The sequence below is a fragment of the Felis catus genome, chromosome X (genome assembly GCF_018350175.1).
Source record: "Felis catus isolate Fca126 chromosome X, F.catus_Fca126_mat1.0, whole genome shotgun sequence".
NCBI lineage: Eukaryota > Metazoa > Chordata > Mammalia > Carnivora > Felidae > Felis > Felis catus.
The window spans coordinates 26,631,973-26,653,360 of record NC_058386.1 but is presented as its reverse complement, the minus strand read 5'-3'; the positions used below and the strand labels follow the sequence as shown (position 1 = coordinate 26,653,360).

The 21,388-nt window shown below is 45.3% G+C and overlaps 1 long non-coding RNA gene across 2 annotated transcripts in view; it reads right to left on the bottom strand.

The window, feature by feature from the left end:
• Positions 1–20,752, bottom strand: part of LOC109496470 — a 79,137-nt gene extending 58,385 nt beyond the window's left edge. The window contains exons 1-5 of one of the 2 annotated variants that reach the window (XR_006593059.1): positions 20,704–20,752; positions 19,142–19,312; positions 16,869–16,976; positions 11,030–11,214; positions 1,802–1,938 (exon numbers count right to left, since the gene is read on the bottom strand). This is a non-coding gene — a long non-coding RNA (uncharacterized LOC109496470). The remainder of the gene's footprint in view (positions 1–1,801; positions 1,939–11,029; positions 11,215–16,868; positions 16,977–19,141; positions 19,313–20,703) is intronic. The other variant, XR_006593060.1, reaches the window with a different exon arrangement.
• Between the last annotated feature and the right edge of the window lie 636 nt (positions 20,753–21,388).

The window sequence follows — 21,388 nt, the reverse complement described above, 5'->3', positions numbered from 1 at the left end:
AAAGATGACTTAAATAAATGGAGAAATAGAGCAAATTCTTGTTTTGGAAGATTCAGCATTGTAAAGATGTCAACTCTTCCCAGGCGAATCCATACAGTCGATGCTCTTTTAATCAAAGGCTCAGTGGGGTTAGGGTGAAATTTGACAAGCTGATTCTAAAATTACATAGAAGAGAATAGGACCAACAATAACCACAGCACTCCTGAAAAAGAAAAATAAGGTGGAAAGACATACCCTAGGAGCCATCAAGTCTTATTTAATGGCTGTAATATTTAAGACAGGGTGCTCCTGACAAATGGATGTGGATGGCTCACCAAAAAGGAAATAAAAAAGGCCATAACACGCAAAGATGCTAAAATCACTAATCATTCAGGGAAACACAAATGGACCCTACAAAATACCATTTTGCACAGGCTAGAATGGCAAGATTGAAGTCAGGTAATAACAAGGGTGGACAAAAAATGTAAAACAACACGCGCTTTCAGCCGCTGTTGCTAGAAGCTCATCGATTTTGGAAAAGCGAAGTTGAACACGTACATATCTATGACCCAGTAGTTCCCATTTGTAGGTATGTAAGCTAGAGAACTTCTTGCACATGTGCGAGGAGGTATAGAAAGAATGCTTACAGCAGTCTTCACCCTGACAACAAAATGCTGAAAATAACCAACTCTCCATCACAAGTAACAAGATCATCAGACTGAGACATTCATCCCCTAGAATGAGTTGCAACAGTGGACGCGAATGAACCACAGCCGCATGCGTCAACGTGAATGAGACTCAGAGACACAAAGTTCAGTGAAAAGGCCAGGTCACTACAGAATCCATCCAGCTTAAATCCAACTGTCTACTGGTCTAACCGGGGAAGACTAAGCAGTGTATCACTAACAGATTCACACCGAGTTAAGAAAACCCCTATGAAGCAAATGAGCTGATTGGCAATCTCAAATCCAGGCTACTGTTCACGTGGAAGGTGAGCAACATGACCTTCTAAGGGGGCTTCTAAGGTGGTGGTGATGTTCTATTTTTGAAGCTGGGTGGTAGGTCCAGGAATGCGCGCTTGATTATTATTATTTAATTTGCACATATACATTTTACACCGTTACATGTGTAGTTTACGTGTATGGTATAGTTCACACTATGTAGAAATTACAAAACACATAAAAACAGACAATTTTAAAGGGCGGGGTAAAATAAACTAAACATTCTTTTAACTAATGGTATCAAAAATATACTTCTAGTGAACTGTAGTTTGGTTTCATGTTCTGAACACTTAGCTTTTAATGTCTTGCTAATCACGATAGCTTCACGTTAGCTAATTTCTGAAGACTCGTATATACTCAGGGTGACGTATATTGTTAACGATAGCGGGTGTCTATTAATTTTTCAAATGGTCTTCTCTAATAATCTCAGATTTGGGGATAACTACTTGTTAGGTTTCATAAAAGTGTCACCTTTTTACCTCACAATATGGGTGATGAAAACCTAGTTCGAACGAGGAGGACGGTCAGCTCCTAAGTTTACTGGTATTAGTCTTGGTGTTTTCATCCATCTGAGGATTCTTTGTAAGAATCTCTTGAGGTCCCTATCAGTGTCTCAAGACTTTATTTAAACTTCTTAATACAATCTCTAAATCCTCTCAAGCACGAAATCCTCTCAATTACGAAAACTGGTCATTGTTTCTACTAACTACTGCTGTACAAGTATGCCCGAGTACAGGAGCTTAAAACAATAATTCAGTATTATTCAATATTAACGTTTTGTCAGTCAGCAATTTGGACAAGGCACAGTGAGAACAACTCACCTCTGCTTCATGATGCTTGGAACGTCATCTAGGATGAGTTGACTGGGAGACAGAACACCGGGGCCACCAGCCATCTCCCCACACGGCCTGTCCATTTGCATAGCTTGCGCTTCCTCACGGCATGGTTGCCCAAGGTTCTAAAAGTGCAATGCAGAAGCGCTTAGTCTCTTCGTACGCTAGCCCCACAACTGGCACAGAGTCACTTCTATCATACACTGTTGGTCAAGTAAGTCACTAAGCTTGGATTCAAGTGGGAGTACAGTTAGATTCCATCTTTCAGAAGCAGAAAAGAATCGGCAATCACATTTAGTTCCATAGAAACACAGCACCAAAAGGGCGCCACCATAAACCCTCCTCACTGGAGAACTGCACATCTTCTCCCAGAAGAGACGTGAAGGTCTCATACACTGACCCACGAAAGAAACTAGGGTCAGTCAGTTATTAGCAAAACCTGTCTCCTTTCTTTTTTGACCAAAATAAACACAATTAGACATTCCTGCATCCCTGTGAGGGGGTCCCCACTGCTTTCTAAGGATAGGCAGGCATTGTGGATGCTTGGAAGAGACAAGGATCGCATTGAACGGAGAGATGTGAATTGGTGTTTTGCTACGACTCCACAACCCATGCAGCTGGGCTGCAGAAACTTGAACATTTGAAGTTAAGTGCTCTCAATTGGTTTCCAAATGCCAGTCTCTTGTTTTCGGCACAGAGTTGGCCTGGCTTAGAGACATGAACTGACTGCTAGGTGCGGCTTTAGCAGTCCTGCTGCCCGCTCTGACAGGTGGATGGGTTCCTTTCACGGAGCCAGAGGCCCCACAGCTGCTAATAGTAATTATACTTGTCAGCAATGCATTCCCCTCAGGAAACTCCTGCTGCTTCATTGGGGCTAATTGCCAATAGGCAGTGCAGTTTCCTAGAAGAGGCGGGGACATAAACCCACGGGGAGTTGACAGAACAGCTGTGTGAGCTCAGAGAAGCCAGATGTGGCCATGGGCCATTACAGTGTAGCTGAGGGCTGCTGAATTCATCCAACCCAGTCCTGGAAGCAGAAGAAAAGAAAGAATTTGGTGAGGTAGGCTAAACTCCTCTCCATCTGTACTGTCTTACCAGCTTTTGTGAAAAACAGGAACACACCTCGCTAGACTTCTGACTTTAACGATCAAAACACAACACCTCTATTCTGAACAAACATATCTTACCTTTCGCTGGGGGACTGAAGGCTTCTCCTATAACTAGTTTCATTCATTTATCCATTCAGTACATATTTATATACCTCCTATGTGTCTGGATCGATGCCTGCACTCAGGGTACAAGACGAAGTGCTCTCTGTCTGACGGGAGACAGATCGTATCTAGAGCCTTGCAAGTTAAATTAAGGGCTGTGGCTTTATATTAATATGAAATGAAAAGCCACTGAGGCAGAGAAGTGCCGTGATCTTACGTCTCAAAGTATCAGTCTGTTGACTCTGTTGACAGTGACTGCAGGGGAGTGAAGGTAGAGGCAAGAACACCCATTGGGAGGCGATGGCAATGAACCAGGTGAGAGGCGATTGGGGCTCAGAGCATCGTGGTTATGGGGAGGTAATGAGAAGGAAGGGGATTGTGAATATATGTGGAAGGTAGAATCAACATAATTTCCTGATGGACTGAAAACGGAGGGTAAAAAGGAAGAATATAGATGGCTCCAAAGATCTGGGGCTAAGTAACTCCCCAAAGGATGGAGTTGCCATCAACTGAGATGGAAACACCAGCAGTAGAGCGGGAGGAAACCAGGAGTTCCATTCGGAATGGTGACTTTGAGAGGTCTGACGTCCAAATGGAGATGTCAAATAAGCAGTCACATGAGCATGCCTCGAGTTGAGGAGAGGGGTCTGGGCTGCAGGTAAATTTGGGGTCACTGGTACACGGACAGAATGTCAACTATTTCAAAATCAAATGAGTTCACCAAAGAAGCGGGCGTAGACAGAGGAAAGATAACGACTGAAAATGGAGCTCGGGAAAGGAGGACCTGGCAAAAGATACTGAGAAAAAACAACCAGGGCGGGAGGAGGAACCCCAAGGGCGCAGGGTTTCAGAAGCCACACGGAGGAAGTGCAATTAATGGATGAGGGGTATTCGGCTCTGTCTCATAATGCTCGCAGGTCGGGTAACATGAGACCTGAGAGGTGACCATTGCTCTGGTATAGAGAAAACTCTCAGCACTTAAAATGAAATTTTTAGGAGCACCGGGGTGGCTCAGCCAATTGAGTATCTGAGTCTTGATGTCAGCTCAGGTCAGGATCCCAAGGTCCCGAGATCGAGCCCCCCATCAGGCTCCACACTCGGCGTGGAGCCTGCTTGAGATGCTCTGTCCCTCTGCCCCTCTCCCCGACTCAGGCTCTCTCTCTCTAAAAAGAAAATAATCATAAAAAATAATAAATAAAATACAATGACATTTTTAACAGTTCTGTCTCGGGCTTTAACATCAGTAAAGATGTTTGCAATGCTGACTCCCGAGGGAGTATGTCTCCCCCATACAAGGTAACCTGGTTCTGTTTTTCAGGTTTTTAAAAAAGCTAAACAATAAAAGTAAAAGCTTCCTTTAATTAGGAGGGGAGCTAAGGTACAGCTGAGGCACGAGCTGGGTTGCACATAGTAGTTGAATAAGGAGAATGGCCCACTTGTCCAGCTTCTGATACAAATTTGATCATATATCCTTCTAACAGTTCACCTTCTTCCTGTAGCCCATACCTCCTCACATTTGCACCACGTCTCTCTCAGCACCTCCCCAACGGTTTCCGTCTGTCTCAGAACATCCAAGGCCTCCTTAATCCAAAATTGAACTTGGATTATCACTGAATCCACGTCAAGTGGAGAGGGTGCTGGCTGAAGAGTCTGGATTCCCAAACTATGCTGCCTGAGTTCAAATCCCAGCTCTACGTGTGTACCCGTCAGTTACCACTGGGTTATGCTGCCTAACAAACAAATGTTGATTACAGCAACAAATACATATTTCTCCTTCATCCGACGTGTAGGTAGCCATAGGTAAGCTGCCTTGAGTATGATCCTGACTCTGGGTCGTGATAGGCTCTGTACCATGTGCCTTCTTGACTGAAGGAGGGATCTTGATTTGAAAAATACATGTTCTAGCGGAAGACAGCAGAGACTAAACTATACTCTGCAAACACTCTTAAAGCTTCTGCTTGGATGTCACATCCACTCATATTTTTTTTACTAAATAAAGTAAGTCACATGGTATGGTTTCTACCAGCAATTCCTTCCTTTTCTGTATGTATATGCTGCTATGTCCATCAAAAAGTGGGGCCTGTTTCCACACATCCTCTTGAATCTGGACTGGCCTTGTGAACTTGCTTGGACCAACAGAATGTGGCAGGAAGGGTCACTTGAGGATTTTTTTTTTTACTTTAGTATTATTTTTAATTCTATTTTTTTTAATTTACATCCAAATTAGCATATGGTGCAACAATGATTTCAGGAGTAGATCCCTTAATGCCACTTACCCATTTAGCCCACCCCCCCACACACCCCCTCCAGGAACCCTCTGTTTGTTCTCCATATTTATGAGTCTCTTATGTTTTGATCCCCTCCCTATTTTTTATATTATTTTTGTTTCCCTTCCCTTATGTTCATCTGTTTTGTCTCTTAAAGTCCTCATATGAGTGAAGTCATAGGATTTTTGTCTTCCTCTCACTGACTAATTTCACTTAGCATAATACCCTCCAGTTCCTTCCACGTAGCTGCAAATGGCAAGATTTCATTCTTTTTCATTGCCGAGTAATACTCCATTGTGTATATATACCACATCTTCTTTACCCATTCATCCATCGATGGACATTTGGGCTCTTTCCATACTTTGGCTATTGTTGCTAGTGCTGCTATAAACATGGGGGTGCACGTGTCCCTTCAAAACAGCACACCTGTATCCCTTGGATAAATGCCTAGTAGTGCAACTGCTGGGTCGTAGGGTAGTTCTATTTTTAATTTTTCGAGGAACCTCCATACTGTTTTCCAGAGTGGCTGCACCAGCCTGCATGCCCATCACTTGAGGATTTTTTAAGCCCAGCTCTTTTTTTTTTTTTTTAATTTTTTTTTCAACGTTTTTTATTTATTTTTGGGACAGAGAGAGACAGAGCATGAACGGGGGAGGGGCAGAGAGAGAGGGAGACACAGAATCGGAAACAGGCTCCAGGCTCCAAGCCATCAGCCCAGAGCCTGACGTGGGGCTCGAACTCACAGACCGCGAGATCGTGACCTGGCTGAAGTCGGACGCTTAACCGACTGCGCCACCCAGGCGCCCCTAAGCCCAGCTCTTAAGAAGGCTGGCAGCTTCAACTTCCTGTGTCCTAGGGCACAAGTTGGAAGAAAATCCAGACTGGACAACAGAGTGAATAGAATCCATGTGAAGGGGAGTCCTGAAGGATAAGAGACCATCCTGGCCTCAGCTAGATCCTAGCTGAGGTGGGTGCATGAAGAGACCCTAAGTGAGACCAGCAGAGGAAACTCCAGCTGAGCGCCAGCAAAACCACAGAATCATGAGGACTACTCAAGTCGTGTCTTAAGCCACTAACTTCTGGGGTAGTCCGTGTTGCGAGAACAGGTGACTGAAGGACAGGGGTCAAGTCCCCAGTCAACAGAGCAAGAAGGAGGTGTGTGGAGAGGAAAGTGAATATGTCCGACGAAGAGTACAGTTTAGTGCAGCCCTTCAGGAGTGCTGTGAAGTATTTCAATGCTCTGTGCGTCACCTGCTCCTCTGTAAATGGGAGTGATTTCTTTACTTCAACCCTCTCATTGTATTGTGAGTGTTAAAGTATAAGGGTTAAATAAATAAAGGCATGTGACACATTCAGACTTGGCACAAAAGTTAGATATGTTCTGTTCGACCCCTAGTAAGCCTCTGTTTCTTGCCTTTGTGGTCCCCATAAGGTGCCAGTGGGGACGTGGGACCCTCACCCTCGTCCAGATCTCTGCCAGCCACAGCCGGTTCTCAAGGAAACGCAATACCACCCGAGTTAGTTATTGAGCTCTAACCAAGTTTACATTCACACACTCCGTTACTGTCCCTAAAGCCCCTTTTCTACGTAAGGGAAGCTGTCGGAGCTGGATCACACACACTGTGTCCGAGACAACCTCCCATCCGCCCAGATGTAGGGCCTGGTACTGGACCCCAATCACCCATCAAGGGTTCGTCTCTGTGATGGTCCCTTTGGGGATTTCCATGTCCCTCCCACTGACAAACCTCCACGGGGACTATTTCAAACCATGGAAGAAATAAGACAGAAGTCACAGTCTCTTTTCTCCCAGAAGGTTCTTCGGTCCCTGAGGACATTTGCCCACCTCCTGCCCAGAACCAGCTCTATGCCGTACTGAGTACTGGGAGATAGTGCCTTTACCAGGACCTAAAGGGATATCGGTAGTTACTTTTTGGTAGAGAAATGGTGCCCGTTTTTTTTTCTTCTTATTTCAATCTCTTCCTTTCTCTTTCTCCCTCAGAAAATTCTGTGTAGCTTTCTATTTTTTTTTTTACTGTAGGAATGTATTATTTATAACTAGAAAATGATAAATCAAAGGAGAAAAGAATGTGAGCGCTTTTGAAAAAAAATCCCCCCAGTGGTGTCTCAATATTTGAACATGCAACTCTATTAAATTATGCAAACTTAAGGTTGCTTATCAAATCCCCTGTAATTCATGACATGTTAAATTGATGTTGGAGTCTTGACCTACTGAAATTGAATCAAGGCCTATACACACACACACACACACACACACACACACACACACACACACCCCAAATACTTCTTACAGTCTAAAGGGATGCTTATCAGCATCTCTGAATCTATCCTGATAGTCACTGTATTTTATGTGCAGAACAAATCTTCCCCTCTAATACTTAGGCCCAGGGCAGAACGGAGCCACCCATATCAACGCCTGGTTCTCTTGATCTTTGAAGACTTAGCCTTAAATACAGCCAGCTGTTTTAAAAGGTAAGGTTTTTCTTATTCAAGTAATATACGACGAAGCCAACCGATCAAAAGATGTTACCATTGAAAAGAGAGTTTGTTACTCACAGATCCCCGAAAGAAGGGGCACGCCACACCGCGCAGGGTCGCACAGACACAGAGAACAGAGTGGATCAGGAGGCAGAAAGAGTAAAGATACAATGTGGGTAGAAGCCTTTACTGTGGTTTTCGCTGCAAGGACAGGATAAACAGGTTTAGGGTTGCCTGGTTTGGATAATCTCTGCAGTGTGGTCTGGGGCTGTCCTGAGTTGTCTGATTGGGCCCCGGGGGTGATTAGGACCTGGGAATATCAGCCTGGAATGGAAAAGCCAGATGGAAGAGGCGGACGAGGTATGGGGTCTGGATTTGTTCGTTTGCATATGAAAGGCACACTCCAGGTCGAACTGTCTGTTTTCTCCAGGAATTAGCCAACCCTGGGAGGGACCATCCCTTTCGGGTCGGCTGTTCCCCACCCCCACCCCCACCCCAGCCCCTGATTCCACAGCATCGAGAATAGAGACAAAAGAAAGAAAAAGAAGAGAGAAAATATCACTAATACATGAGCCTTGATTAGGAACCATCCTGATGCATGAGGCGAGTTTCTATGTCCCTGTCCCTCACTGAAAGGAAGGGGGCTAGAGGGGGCCACAGTCCAAATCTGTCCACCGAAAGCACAGGCTCACAAGGCTCTCAAGTCAGAGGGCCCCTTTCCATATAGTCCCGGTTTGGGTGTTGTTTTAAAGAAATTTGTTTCTCTTTCTGAATTAACAACTGATCTAGATGCACACAGTACTAATTAATACTTAAATATTTGTTAAATAATTTAACTAATGAATGAGTGCAGGAAAGAGGACATCTGGGGAAAAGAGTACATGAGTACAGGTGTCTAATTCTCTCTCCATTGTTTATGATCCTTGGAATCTTACCAACCAAATTTAAAATGGAAGAACACTGTTTGCTAAAATTAGTGCTGATTCCCTTCCCTGGGCCAGGACTAATTTTTTTTTTTTTTTTAACAGCTTTGCTGACAGATGACTTACATACTAGAAATTTCACTGACTTAAATGCACTAATTCAGTGGTTCTTAGTATGTTCACAATTGTACACCATTCATCACGAGCATCCCAAGAGATTCTTAGAAGTATTTGCTAAAAGAACTGAGACTTTCTTCCAATTCAGAGGGAGGGGGTCCAACGTCAACTTAGCATGTTGTGAATTACAGGGAATTTGAAAAGCAACCTTAAGTTAACATAACTGGTGTTGCATGTTTAAATACTGAGACATCGTTGGGGACATTTTTTTTTTTAAGCCTCACATTTTTTTATCCTGCGATTGTTTTTTAGTTACAAACAATACATTCTTTTTTTTTTTAATTTTTTTTTCAACGTTTTAATTTATTTTTGGGACAGAGAGAGACAGAGCATGAACGGGGGAGGGGCAGAGAGAGAGGGAGACACAGAATCGGAAACAGGCTCCAGGCTCCGAGCCATCAGCCCAGAGCCTGACGCGGGGCTCGAACTCACAGACCGCGAGATCATGACCTGGCTGAAGCCGGACGCTTAACCGACTGCGCCACCCAGGCGCCCCGCAAACAATACATTCTTACAGTATGACATGAAAAGTTATACAAAATATTCTGAGGGAGGGAGAAGGAGAGAGGAGGGGGGGGGGGGAAAGCCAGGTGAAGTTTCTCTATCAAGGGGTAACTACCGTTATCATTTTAGGTCCTGCCGAAAGCTCTGTCTCCCAGTACTCACTACGACACAGAGCTGGTTCTGGGCAGGAGGTGGGTAAATGTCCTCAGGGACCAAAGAATATTCTGGGAGAAAAGAGACCGTGACCTCTGTCTTACTCCTTTCAGGGCTTGAAATCCTCCCAATGGAATTCTGTCAGTACAAAGGACCGCATTTTAGGAAAACTAGAGGTGGAGGGAGGTGCATTCGAGGAAGATTGGTAAGAGAAATCTACAACTTTACGAGAAGTAAATGAGGGATGATTATATATGTATTTCCCATAAACGTTGAGGGAAAGCTTGGGGAATAGGTTAAAAAAAAAAGGCAACGTATGAATTGAAATGCTCATATATTACCAGTGGGAATATAAAATGGTACAGCCACTACCGAAAAGTCTGGTGGTTCGTTAAAAAACTGAACACAGGGGCGCCTGGGTGGCGCAGTCGGTTAAGCGTCTGACTTCAGCCAGGTCACGATCTCGCGGTCCGTGAGTTCGAGCCCCGCGTCGGGCTCTGGGCTGATGGCTCAGAGCCTGGAGCCTGTTTCCGATTCTGTGTCTCCCTCTCTCTCTGCCCCTCCCCCGTTCATGCTCTGTCTCTCTCTGTCCCAAAAATAAATAAAACATTGAAAACTGAACACAGAACTGTCAAATGACCGAACAAATCCACATCGAGGTAGACACCTGCAAAGAACTAACAACAGGTGTCCAAACAAAAACTGGTACTTGAAGGTTCGGGCAACGCTATTCACACTAGCCAAAAGGTAGGACCAATCCACGTAAATGGGCATCTCCTACAAATAGAATAGTACAAGATGTGGTCTTTTATGATTGAGGGTTTTTTTTTTTTCATTTATTATAATATTTCCAAGGTCCACGTTGTAGCACGTGTCAGAGCTTCAGTGCTTTTCGTGACTGGATAATACTATGTGGTACGTATATACTACATTTCGTTTATCCAATCATCTCTTGATGGTCTTGGGTTGTTTATACCTCCTGACTAAACACATTTATACGAAATGTCCAGAATGGGCAGACCACGGAGAGACAAAGCTGACTAGTAACTGCCAGAGGCTGGAGAGTGAAGGAGCCACGGGCAAGTGGGGGTGGGAAGTGACTTCCCGTGGGCACAAGGTTTTCTTCAGAGGCGATGAAAATGTTCTGCAATTAGATTACGGTGCTTTCATGGGCAATATACATATATTTCTCTTGCTAACCTTGCCTCTAATGCATCTTCTTTCCCCTCTATTTTCCCTAAAACACAGTCTTAGAGAATGAGAGGAGAGGGGAGAAAGAAAGGAATAAGGAAGCAGGGGAATACTGGAGCAGGAACCACAGTAATTCCCACCCTATACAGTTTGGGTTCCTCTGACGACAGAACTTGAGGTAGGGATGCAGGTAATTTGTTTGGGAGTGGATCCCAAAACGGAGGAGTGAAAGTTAAGGGAGAGTGCGAGAGGGAAGGAGAACTGGCCGCTGTAAAGGTGCTTTACACAGCTTACAGTGACTCGATTCCATGAAGACCACCAAACGGCCCATAGAAGACCTTCCAGAATCGTCCACCTGACAAGCTGGAGTATTTATCCACGGGCTCTTGTCCCCCAGGGCTTGATGGTGGCCCCAGGAATGGTAACTCATGGGAAGTCCTTCAGTGGGCATTCAGCATGTCCCCGGTATTGCGGAAGGCCTGGGGCAGAAGGGAAGGAGCAGTAAGAGGTGTGTCGGTTGGACAATGCCCTCTCTCACTTACTACGGGATTCTTTTAAAATTACTTTTGCTGGGGCACCTGGGTGGCTCAGTCAGTTGGGGATCCGACTTCAGCTCAGGCCATGAGCTCACGGTTCATGAGTTCAAGCCCCGCCTCGGGCTCTGTGCTGACAGCTCTGTGCTGAGTGTGGAGCCTGCATAAATTCTCTTTCTCTCTCTCTCTCTCTCTCTCTCTCTCTCTCTCTCTCTCTCTGCGCCCCTCTCCCACTCACTCTGTCTCTCTCAAAGATAAACAAACATTAAAATTGTTACTAAAAGATTGTTTTTGCTGGAATAGAATTTCTATGCAACACAGAGGACAGATCATAATAAGACACAATGGTGAATTGTGACAAATGTATATGCCTATGAACACACCGCCTCATTTCTTTAAGATATGGAACCTTTCCATTATCCCCAAAAGTCCCTTGTGCCCCTTGTAGCCAGTCCCTGCCCATGACCTCCCCCAACCCAGTCCCCATCCCAGCCAACAACTGTTCCGATTTCTGTCACCACGGATTAGGTTCAGCTGTTTGAGAACTGCACATAAATTGAATCATATATACTAGGTACTCTTGATTCTGGTTTCTTGTGCTCAAAGACACATTTTTTTTTTTTTTTAATTTCAGGAGAACTTAGTGATTCGTCACTTACATATGACACCCAGTGCTCATGCCAACAAGTGGCCTCCTTAATGCCTATCACCCATTTAGCCCATCGCCCCACCGCCCTCCCTTCCAGCAACCCTGTTTGTTTTCTGTATTTAAGAGTCTCTTATGGTTGCCTCCCTCTCTGTTTTTATCTTATTTTTCCTCTCCCTGTGTGCCTGTTTTGTTTCTTAAATTCCACGTGTGAGTGAGATCATGGCATTTGTCTTTGACTGACTTATTTCGCTTAGCATAATACGCTCTAGTTCCCTCCACATTGTTGCAAATGGCAAGATTTCATTCTTTTTGATGGCTGAGTAATATTCCATTGTATATACACCACATCTTCTTTATCCTCAGTTGAGGGACATCTGGCTGTTTCCATAATTTGGCTATCGTTGATAGTGCTGCTATAAACACTGGGGTGCATGTGCCCCTTCAAGTCAGCATGTTTTGCATCTTTTGGATAAACATCTAGTAGTACAATTGCTGGGTCATAGGATAGCTCTATTTTTAATTTTTTGAGGAACCTCCATACTGTTTTCCAAAGTGGCTGCACTAGTTTGCATTCCCACCAGCAATGGGGTCCCCTCTTTCCGCATCCTCACCAACATCCGTTGTTTCCCGAGTTGTTCATTTTAGCCATTCTGACCGGCGGGAGGTGGTATCTCACTGTGGTTTTGATTTGTATTTCCCTGATGATGCATGGTGTTGAGCATCTTTTCATGTGTCGGTTGGCCATCTGGATGTTTTCTTTGGAAAAGTGTCTGTTCATGTCTTTTGCCGATTTATTCACTGGATTGTTTTTTGGGTGTTGAGTTTGATAAGTTCTTCACAGATTTTGGATACCAACCCTTTATCTGATATGCCACTTGCGAATATCTTCTCCCATTCTGTTGTTTAGTTTTGTTGTCAACAAAACACTCTTGAGAATCACGCCTAATGTTGCCTGATCAGTAGCTTATTCCTTTTCACTGCTGATAATGTCAAATGATACACCACAGATACACCACAATCTGTTTATTCGTTATCCCACTGATGGAGATTTGGATCATCGCCAGGTTTTGGCTAAGAGGAGGAAGACTTATGAACATTCTTATATAATCTTTTGTGGCAATTTTTATACACTTCTTAGGTTTTTAAAAATTCCTTTTGAATACAGGGAGTTGTCTTGTTATGTACTTACTCTTGTTGCTTCCTGAATTTCAGTGGAAGACAGAGAAGGGGCCAGGAAGAGGCAAAGGAAGAAGTCAGGCTCTGCTGTGTTTCCCAGAAGGGCCATCACATCCCATGGCCAATTGGACATTTGTTATAAGGAATGTATTTAACATATGCATTTAATCCTGTTGTATGAGAAGTAGTCAGAATACTTCTTTAAAAGTATGCCCTTGGGGCGCCTGGGTGGCGCAGTCGGTTAAGCGTCCGACTTCAGCCAGGTCACGATCTCGCGGTCCAGGAGTTCGAGCCCCGCGTCAGGCTCTGGGCTGATGGCTCGGAGCCTGGAGCCTGTTTCCGATGCTGTGTCTCCCTCTCTCTCTGCCCCTCCCCCGTTCATGCTCTGTCTCTCTCTGTCCCAAAAATAAATTAAAAAAAATAAATAAATAAAATAAATAAAAGTATGCCCTTACTCTCAAAAAATATGAGCAACAGATATCCCTGAGTCCCGCTATACCTTTAACATACACTCAAGGTATCCAGGGTTTGGGGTTCCTACTTTCTTCACTTCTGTAAAATTTGAATTTCCTATGAGTATGCCTTATTTTATAATCAGAAAAACAATAAAGGTTCTTGAAGTCTGTTCAATGTGGGTGAATCTCTAAGAACATGCCTCCTCTCCCTCAAAATCACCATTATGATGGAATTTAATGATATCAAACACTATATATATACATATATATAGTATGTATTATGTGTGTGTGTATATATATATATTCATAAATAAAGAGAAAATATTACACATTTGATAGAAAAAAGTCTTGAACAGCCTGGAGCTGAGAAGTTATCAAATTATGGCCCCATTACCCTCTCCCACAAGAAATGACTAAAATATACCAAATAAGATCAGCATAATAAAGAAAGTACAAACAGTAAAGATTTTTAAGTGTAAGAATCAAAATACTGTTTTATTCAACAGATGAAGTCAGAGAATCGAAAGCACAGACCATTAAAGATCCGAGCGATTTCTCAGCAGACATTTTGTTCTTGGGTGTTCTCTTAACCCCGGCCCTGCCTTCTAGGTGGTCCGTAGGGTCTTGCCAGGAATCCCCTCCAGGCCCGGGCTCTCCTTACACTGCCCTAAGACTCTGTTCCTCCCCCTCAAGTCCCCACTGTTTCACCTCCTAGCCTTGTCACCTCCATTAAAACCCTCTTTCCTGTGCCACACGCACTGAGTTCTCCCGACTGCCAAGTTTATGAGTTATTAACCCCCCTGGGAGACAGACAAAGACCCTTCTTCTCTCTGCAGGAAGCACATACATTTCAGCAGTAGCCTTCCAGCAGCACCTCCCCTGCCTCCGTGGTCTAACCTAAAATGCTAGCGTGGGCGGTGGGGGTCCCACGCCCTCTAGGAAGAGGGTGCTTATGGCAGCGCTATTTAAGGGCCAGGCAGAGCTTCCAGTGACAGCATGCAGACGACCACCTCCTCTGCTCATGGCGTGTCCTGCCTCTACTATTCACCCTCAAGGATGGAGATCCTACGGCAGAAAATCAGGAAGAGCCATTTTTTAGCTGCTGCTGGCGCACAGCTGAGAGTTGACTCGGTTCTCGCTATGGAGCCGGGATGTGCCATGCTTGGAAAAGCTATTGGCGCAGGGGGTGATCTCATTAAAATCATAAAATAAACTAAAGCAATCAACACTGCATCCTTGGAAAGCTGGAATAAGGCAGGAGCTCAGAAATTGCTGGTAGGCAAAAAGATCCTTTTTCACAAGGCTGGGGGGCGGGGGTGGGGATTCCAGCTCCAATTCTTGTACTTAGGTGTCTGAACGCATGCGTACCCGTCTAATCGCATACCTTGCTTCTTTGGCACTCACGCATACAAGATAATCGGCCTTGATACGTTAAAAAGTCAGCATCACCCAGCAATTTCCATCTTTGGTATATACCCAAGAGAAAAACGTCATGTATTTTCATGAAGAGACACGGATAGGAAGTTTCATAACAGTGCTAGTCATGATAGCCTCAAACTGGAAACCACAAAACAATCAGCAACAGGAGAATGGATAAATAATGCAGCGACGAGAATGAACGATCTTCAACTTTGCACAGAAGACAGTTGGAGCGTCATACAGGCCTCATGCTTAGTGACGGAAGCCAGGCGCAAGGGAGCACAGTACAGGAGGACATTCACATACAGCATACACAGGCCGGTTTAGTATGATTTTAGGACTCAAGACGGTGGTTACCCATGGAGGCACGTGGTGACCATGCAGGAGGCACGAGGGAGCTCATGTTCTGTTTTGTTTTGTTTTGATCTGGGTGCTGGTTTCGTGGGAGCAACCTGCTTTGAAATCTCACTGATGTGCACCTTTGTATGTATATTATAATGTAATAAAAATTCATTTGACAAGCATAAGGCTTCAGTTAGGCACGATGAACACGCTCTACAGATCTGCTATGCAACACTGTACCAACAGTCAACAATAACGTATCCCACTTAAAAATCGTAACGTATACATACACATAAAACGTACATATGCGTTTTATACATGTACGTACACGTACGTTTTATAACGTAATAAAAATTCATTTGACAAGCATAAGGCTTCAGTTAGGCAAGATGAACACGCTCTACAGATCTGCTATGCAACACTGTACCAACAGTCAACAATAACGTATCCCGCTTAAAAATCGTAATGTATACGTACACGTATAAAACATACATATACGTTTTATACGTGTACGTACACGTAACGTTTTATAACATAATAAAAATTCATTTGACAAGCATAAGTCTTCAGTTAGGCACGATGAACATGCTCTACAGATCTGCTATGCAACACTGTACCAACAGTCAACAATAACGTATCCCACTTAAAAATCATAACGTATACATGCACATAAAACGTACATATGCGTTTTATACATGTACGTATACGTACGTTTTATAACGTAATAAAAATTCATTTGACAAGCATAAGGCTTCAGTTAGGCAAGATGAACACGCTCTACAGATCTGCTATGCAACACTGTACCAACAGTCAACAATAACATATCCCGCGCTTAAAAATCTGTTAGGAGGGGAGGTCGTGTGTTAAGGTCACCTGCCGGAGTAAAAAGTTTTTAAATGTGGTTTGGTCATTAGACAAAATTCTCAGCATCAGACTGTGACAGATGCCCAGTGATTGTAAATTGCAGGGAAGGAAATCTAGAGTAGCAGCCAATGGTCGAGCGGTATAAGGTATGTTCTGTGGCTGATATCTATTCAGGAAAGAACTTGCAAAAGTAGAGGAAAGGAAGTGTGTCAAGTTTTACTAGGTCCCTTCTTGGAAAAACCACAATATACCAATACCAATACCAAAAATGTCTCCCATCAACAGACTTAACCGGCAAAAAAGAAGGTCACGCGTCACTGCGGGACGCAACCAACCCGTGGAATTTCTTCCCTCCACTGACAGCCGCAAACAGTATCATTATGTTCTTATTCGAAGAAGCAATGAGAATCTAAAAGCAATTGCTTTCCCTTGTTTTTCATGTTGATAACTGGCTCCAGATCCTCAGACTGGAACAGGACAACGTGTCTGAGGTCTGTGGGTAGGATCCTTGAGCCCAAAAGGAACGGCCCGGAGCAAAGACAAAGGATGGTGAGGGTGCTAGCTGGAAAGCAGTCTGGCGCTGCCTCCAACTGAGGGCGCTGGACGGAGGCTTGAAGGCAAGCAGACGCCGGCAACGGACCGGGGGAGCGAGATAGGGACTTTGGGGAAAGAGGACTAGGAAGCCAGCAACTTACCAAATTCTCCTGTTAGGCACCGACTCCCTGTGGGGGCCACGTCCATTGCTCAACACCCAGCCAGCCAACATGCCGGTCCAGACACGCACAGGTCAAAGTCCTCAAACGCTAGGGCCAGAGGAAACGGGCAGGCATTCAGAGAACCATACACGAAGAAGACAATTGAGCATCATCTCATACCCGCACAGCAGAAAACTCTCTGACGTGGGGCGCCTGGATGCCTCGGTCGGCTAAGCGTCCGGCTCGTGATTGGGGCTCAGGTCGTGATCTCACAGTTCGTGGGTTCAAGCCTGCCTGAGATTCTCTGTCTCTCCCTCGCTCTCTGCCCCTCCACCACTTGTGCTGCCTCTCTCTCAAAATAAATAACTTTGTAAAAAAGAATCCTAAAAAAAAAAATCTCTGATGAAACTGTGACAAGGATAATGAGGCTCTGTTGAGTTAGTTTTTCCTCCCAAGAACAAAGAATTCCTTTGGGATAAGCTGGGTACCTTTGTAATCCACCGATCTCCTTACTCCCAAGGTCCCTTTCCCCCACAGCATTGTCTCTCATGCTTTCAGGCTCCACAGATCCCCTGGAGATCTTGGCAAAATGCAGATTCTGACTTGTGGCTCTGGACCGGGGCCTAAGATTCTGCATTTCTAGCAAATTCCCAAGTGACCAAGTGATGCTGATGCCACGGGTCCGAAGATCACAAGTTGAGCAGCAAGATCCCAAAACAGGGATTTTTTTTTTTTTTTTTAATGATCATAGAAGCCTGACAGAAGGCTCTTACCGATATTTTCCAATTGTATTTGAATATACACTAATAGGGGCGCCTGGGTGGCTCAGTCGGTTAAGCGTCCGACTTCGGCCCAGGTCATGATCTCGCGGTCCGTGAGTTCGAGCCCCGCGTCGGGCTCTGTGCTGACAGCTCAGAGCCTGGAGCCTGTTTCCGATTCTGTGTCTCCCTCTCTCTCTGACCCTCCCCCGTTCATGCTCTGTCTCCCTCTGCCTCAAAAATAAATAAACGTTAAAAAAAATTAAAAAAAAATGAATATACACTAATAGTCTCTGGAAGATACAAAGACACTATGGACAGTGATGGTGGGGCGTGGACACTGGCTGACGGAGAGCAGAGGTGGGAGAAATACCGTTGCCTATATACGATCTATGCTTTGTGATTCATGAGCCATGTGAAGATATAGCCACCCCAGAAATTAAATAAATACATTTACAGCAGGGAGGGGGGGAGAAAAAAACACCAAGGATTCATTTATTACACCTGGTTTGTTCCTAGGGAGTAAAGCGGGCACCCATATCATCCGTCTCAACGTTTTGATTCATTCCGTAACGTGGTAAAAGCAAAGCCTGCGCCATTGTGTGGAGAAAGAATTAGCATCCAGGAAGCACGAGGCTTGATCACAAGGGTCCCTCGTCTTGTCCTGCGGGCACTGAGAGTGAGTGCTGTCACCAAGATGTGGGGCGGTTTCAGTGACCAATAACTAAACGGCAGGCTGCATATTTCAACGCAAGCACCTATCTAAGATATAATTCATTAGTAAGATAAAGAAGCCCGTTAAGGTCGCAGCTCCATCCAAGTCACGGATTTTCCGGCGTTAAGCGTCACCAAAGCCAAGCTGTTAGGATCAGGCACAGCACTGACACGCACACGGCACTGAAGCCTGAGTGGGAAACCGAACACTCGGTTGGAGGGGGGGGGGGGCGTATGTCCTTTAATCAAACCACTGATCTCCAAATACATTTCGGACAGTGATTTTTCTTCAACTTGGGATGTACTCGTAAGCAGAGAACTTGACTAAAAAGAGTGTTAAGGGGGCCGGAGATTTACTGGTAAGCTTTTTAATGAAGGACGGTATGCAAAGAGAAGTGCACAAATCAGAAGTATGTACGGATTGGTGGAATTGGTAAAGGAATCAAGAAACAGAACATGTTCAGAACAGCAGAAAGCACTCCTTGTGTTTCCTTCCAGTCCTTAACCCCCACCCCAAGGTAGCCTCTATTGTGACTTCTAATAGCACAGTAGTCAGGTCTGGTTTTGAATGGGACAGAACAGAATCATACCATTTTACTTGTAAGATTTTAATTAGCACCCTCGCGATCCCCTGTTCTAATCACCAAGTGGTACGTCTTTGTCTCTACGCTCAGAAAGGAGTGGCCGTGCGTATCGGGCTGATTAACTCAGCGATCAGAGTACATCCATAAACCACTGTGTGCTATTTTTTTTTTTCCAAAGGACTGCATGAGGGAACGCCATGCCCCCGAATTACAATACCTCTCTATAAAAGGACACATCCCAGGACAGCATCTTTATCTCCATTCTCTTTCCAAGTCATCAATTTTAAATTACCAAGTGACCCAGAGGCACTGCAGCTTCCAGGTCCGCAATCTCTTCTGAGTCAGGAAGGAGAGCGGAGAGGATAAATCTTCCGCCTGTCAACAAACCCTGAAACAACAATACCCCTGTTAGCCTCGTTAGGAAGAAATTCCATTCTCTTATACTCTGGGGAGGAGAGAGGCTGCAGCTGCGGAAATTCGATTATCTCCTCCGCCGGTGCGAGATGGGGCAAGACCGGGGGTGACTTCGTTTCGGATTTAGTGGGTGACTAAGTGAGGTGCTTGAGGGAGGACTTTGGGGTGCGGGCGCTCTGGGCAGGGAAGATATATAAAGTGGCACAAAGAAGAATGCAGAAGAAAACGCTACACAGGTACTTGATCAAGATGTTGACACAACACAGACTCCGAAATCTACGCAGCATGAGTGTCAGGAATCAGGGCTATTTATGAGCACGCAAAGGATATTGGCTACCGAAAGGATAGCGGCACTCTTCGCCTCTTTTTCCCTCAGAAAATCTCTCGGGCTGAAGCCTACCTCACTCCGTGTCAAACCCAGCAAGACTGAGGAGGGACTAACAGCCATGGGGAGGAACCCGAAGAACAAAAGCCCATTCTATGATCGCGGGAGACATGAAAGCTTCCTTCGTGGTCCAGAACAAAACCGTCACGGCTCTAGAATGTAAGGGTTTAAGACAAAACGGTCACCCACGTCAAGTCCCGTTACAACATCCAGATGCACGTTACAGAGCCCGACGGCTTGATTAGGTGGCACGTGCCATCTTATGTGAGGTCACGAGAACCTACTGGAGGCCGAGGCAACTCGCAAGGCTTTCAGTCGGCAAACCTTCACAGTTGGCATGAAATGAGATGCGTTCCCTGATCTTAGGAAACTCACCCCAGGGTCGCGATGAGCATCACCTGGGAGTGGAGTTGAACTGTGGACGCCCGAGCCCCTCCCCACTCCGGAATCAGGACCTGCACTGGGACAAGATTCCCAGGTGGTTTACACCCACATGTACATGGGAGACGCTTTGAGCCTAAATGAACTCTAGTTCACTTATTCTCAACCCTGGCCACACGTCAGAACATCCTGCAGGATCTGAAAAGTCCTGCTTCCCCCTAGAGCAGTGTGTCGCAAGAGGAACCTGGGTTCACAACGTGCGGGGGGAACGGTGTTGGTGTATTCCAGGATCCGCAGGTAGAGCCGAGTGGTAAGGGCGGCAGGAAAGGCTGTTCCAGGGCGACGTTCAGGCCACTGGAACCAGTAAGGGTTTTATTTGATGGGGAGCCACTGGCGGGTTTTGAACTGGTACTAGCTTGTAAGCCTTCAGGATATGAAAAAACTCAAGCCCTGAGCCCATTAAAAAGCAAAAGAAAACCCCCACATATTAACTTAGCGTGGTTAGTCTATGAATGGAGGGTAGAAACCAAAACTTTGTCAGGATAACAGAAATCGCAGAGAAAAATGAATTAAGGAAACCCACAGGCTGAAGTCCTTACCTGGTGTTGCAAAAACAGTCGATCAGCTGGCAGCGTGGGAGGGAGCGGCAGCGGGAGCAGGAGAGAGGAGAGGGAGAGAGATTTGGGGAGCGGGAGCGAGCGTGCCAGAGAGAGCGCCCCTCCGTGGATAGGAGGTTATTTACAAGAGAGTGTAATAGATCGGACACTTCCAGGCTGCTTCTGGGGCGGCGCCCTCCTCCGCCTCCAACACTTCCTTTTCTGCCAGACCTCCAACACTACATCCGTTTTTGCCAGACCCTCGCTAATGTTCCCCCGAGAGAAGTCACTAACCTCAGTTACGTGAGCTCTGGTAGAGTCTGTGTGCATGGCTCCTGTCCTCATCCTGAAATGGGCCAGCCTCCATTCTCCCTCCAAATCCCGAAAGTCATGATTCTGGCGGGGGGGAGGGGGGGGGATGACAGAGCAGAGTCAAAAGAAGCGAGAGATGGAGAAGGGCAGGGTGCGAAGTCTGGGAGATGACTCCCGGAGACCGTTGGTGAAATCCACCAAAGACAGCAAATAGCCTCCAACCCACTTCTCCCCACTTCATAGATTTGGGAAACCGAAACCCAGCAAAGTGACGCATCTTGTTTGTTTGTTTGTTTGTTCATTTATGGTCAGAAATGTAGAGGTAGTTTGTGGCCAAATCCCGTGTGGAACCCAGGCACTCAATGCACCTGCCTGC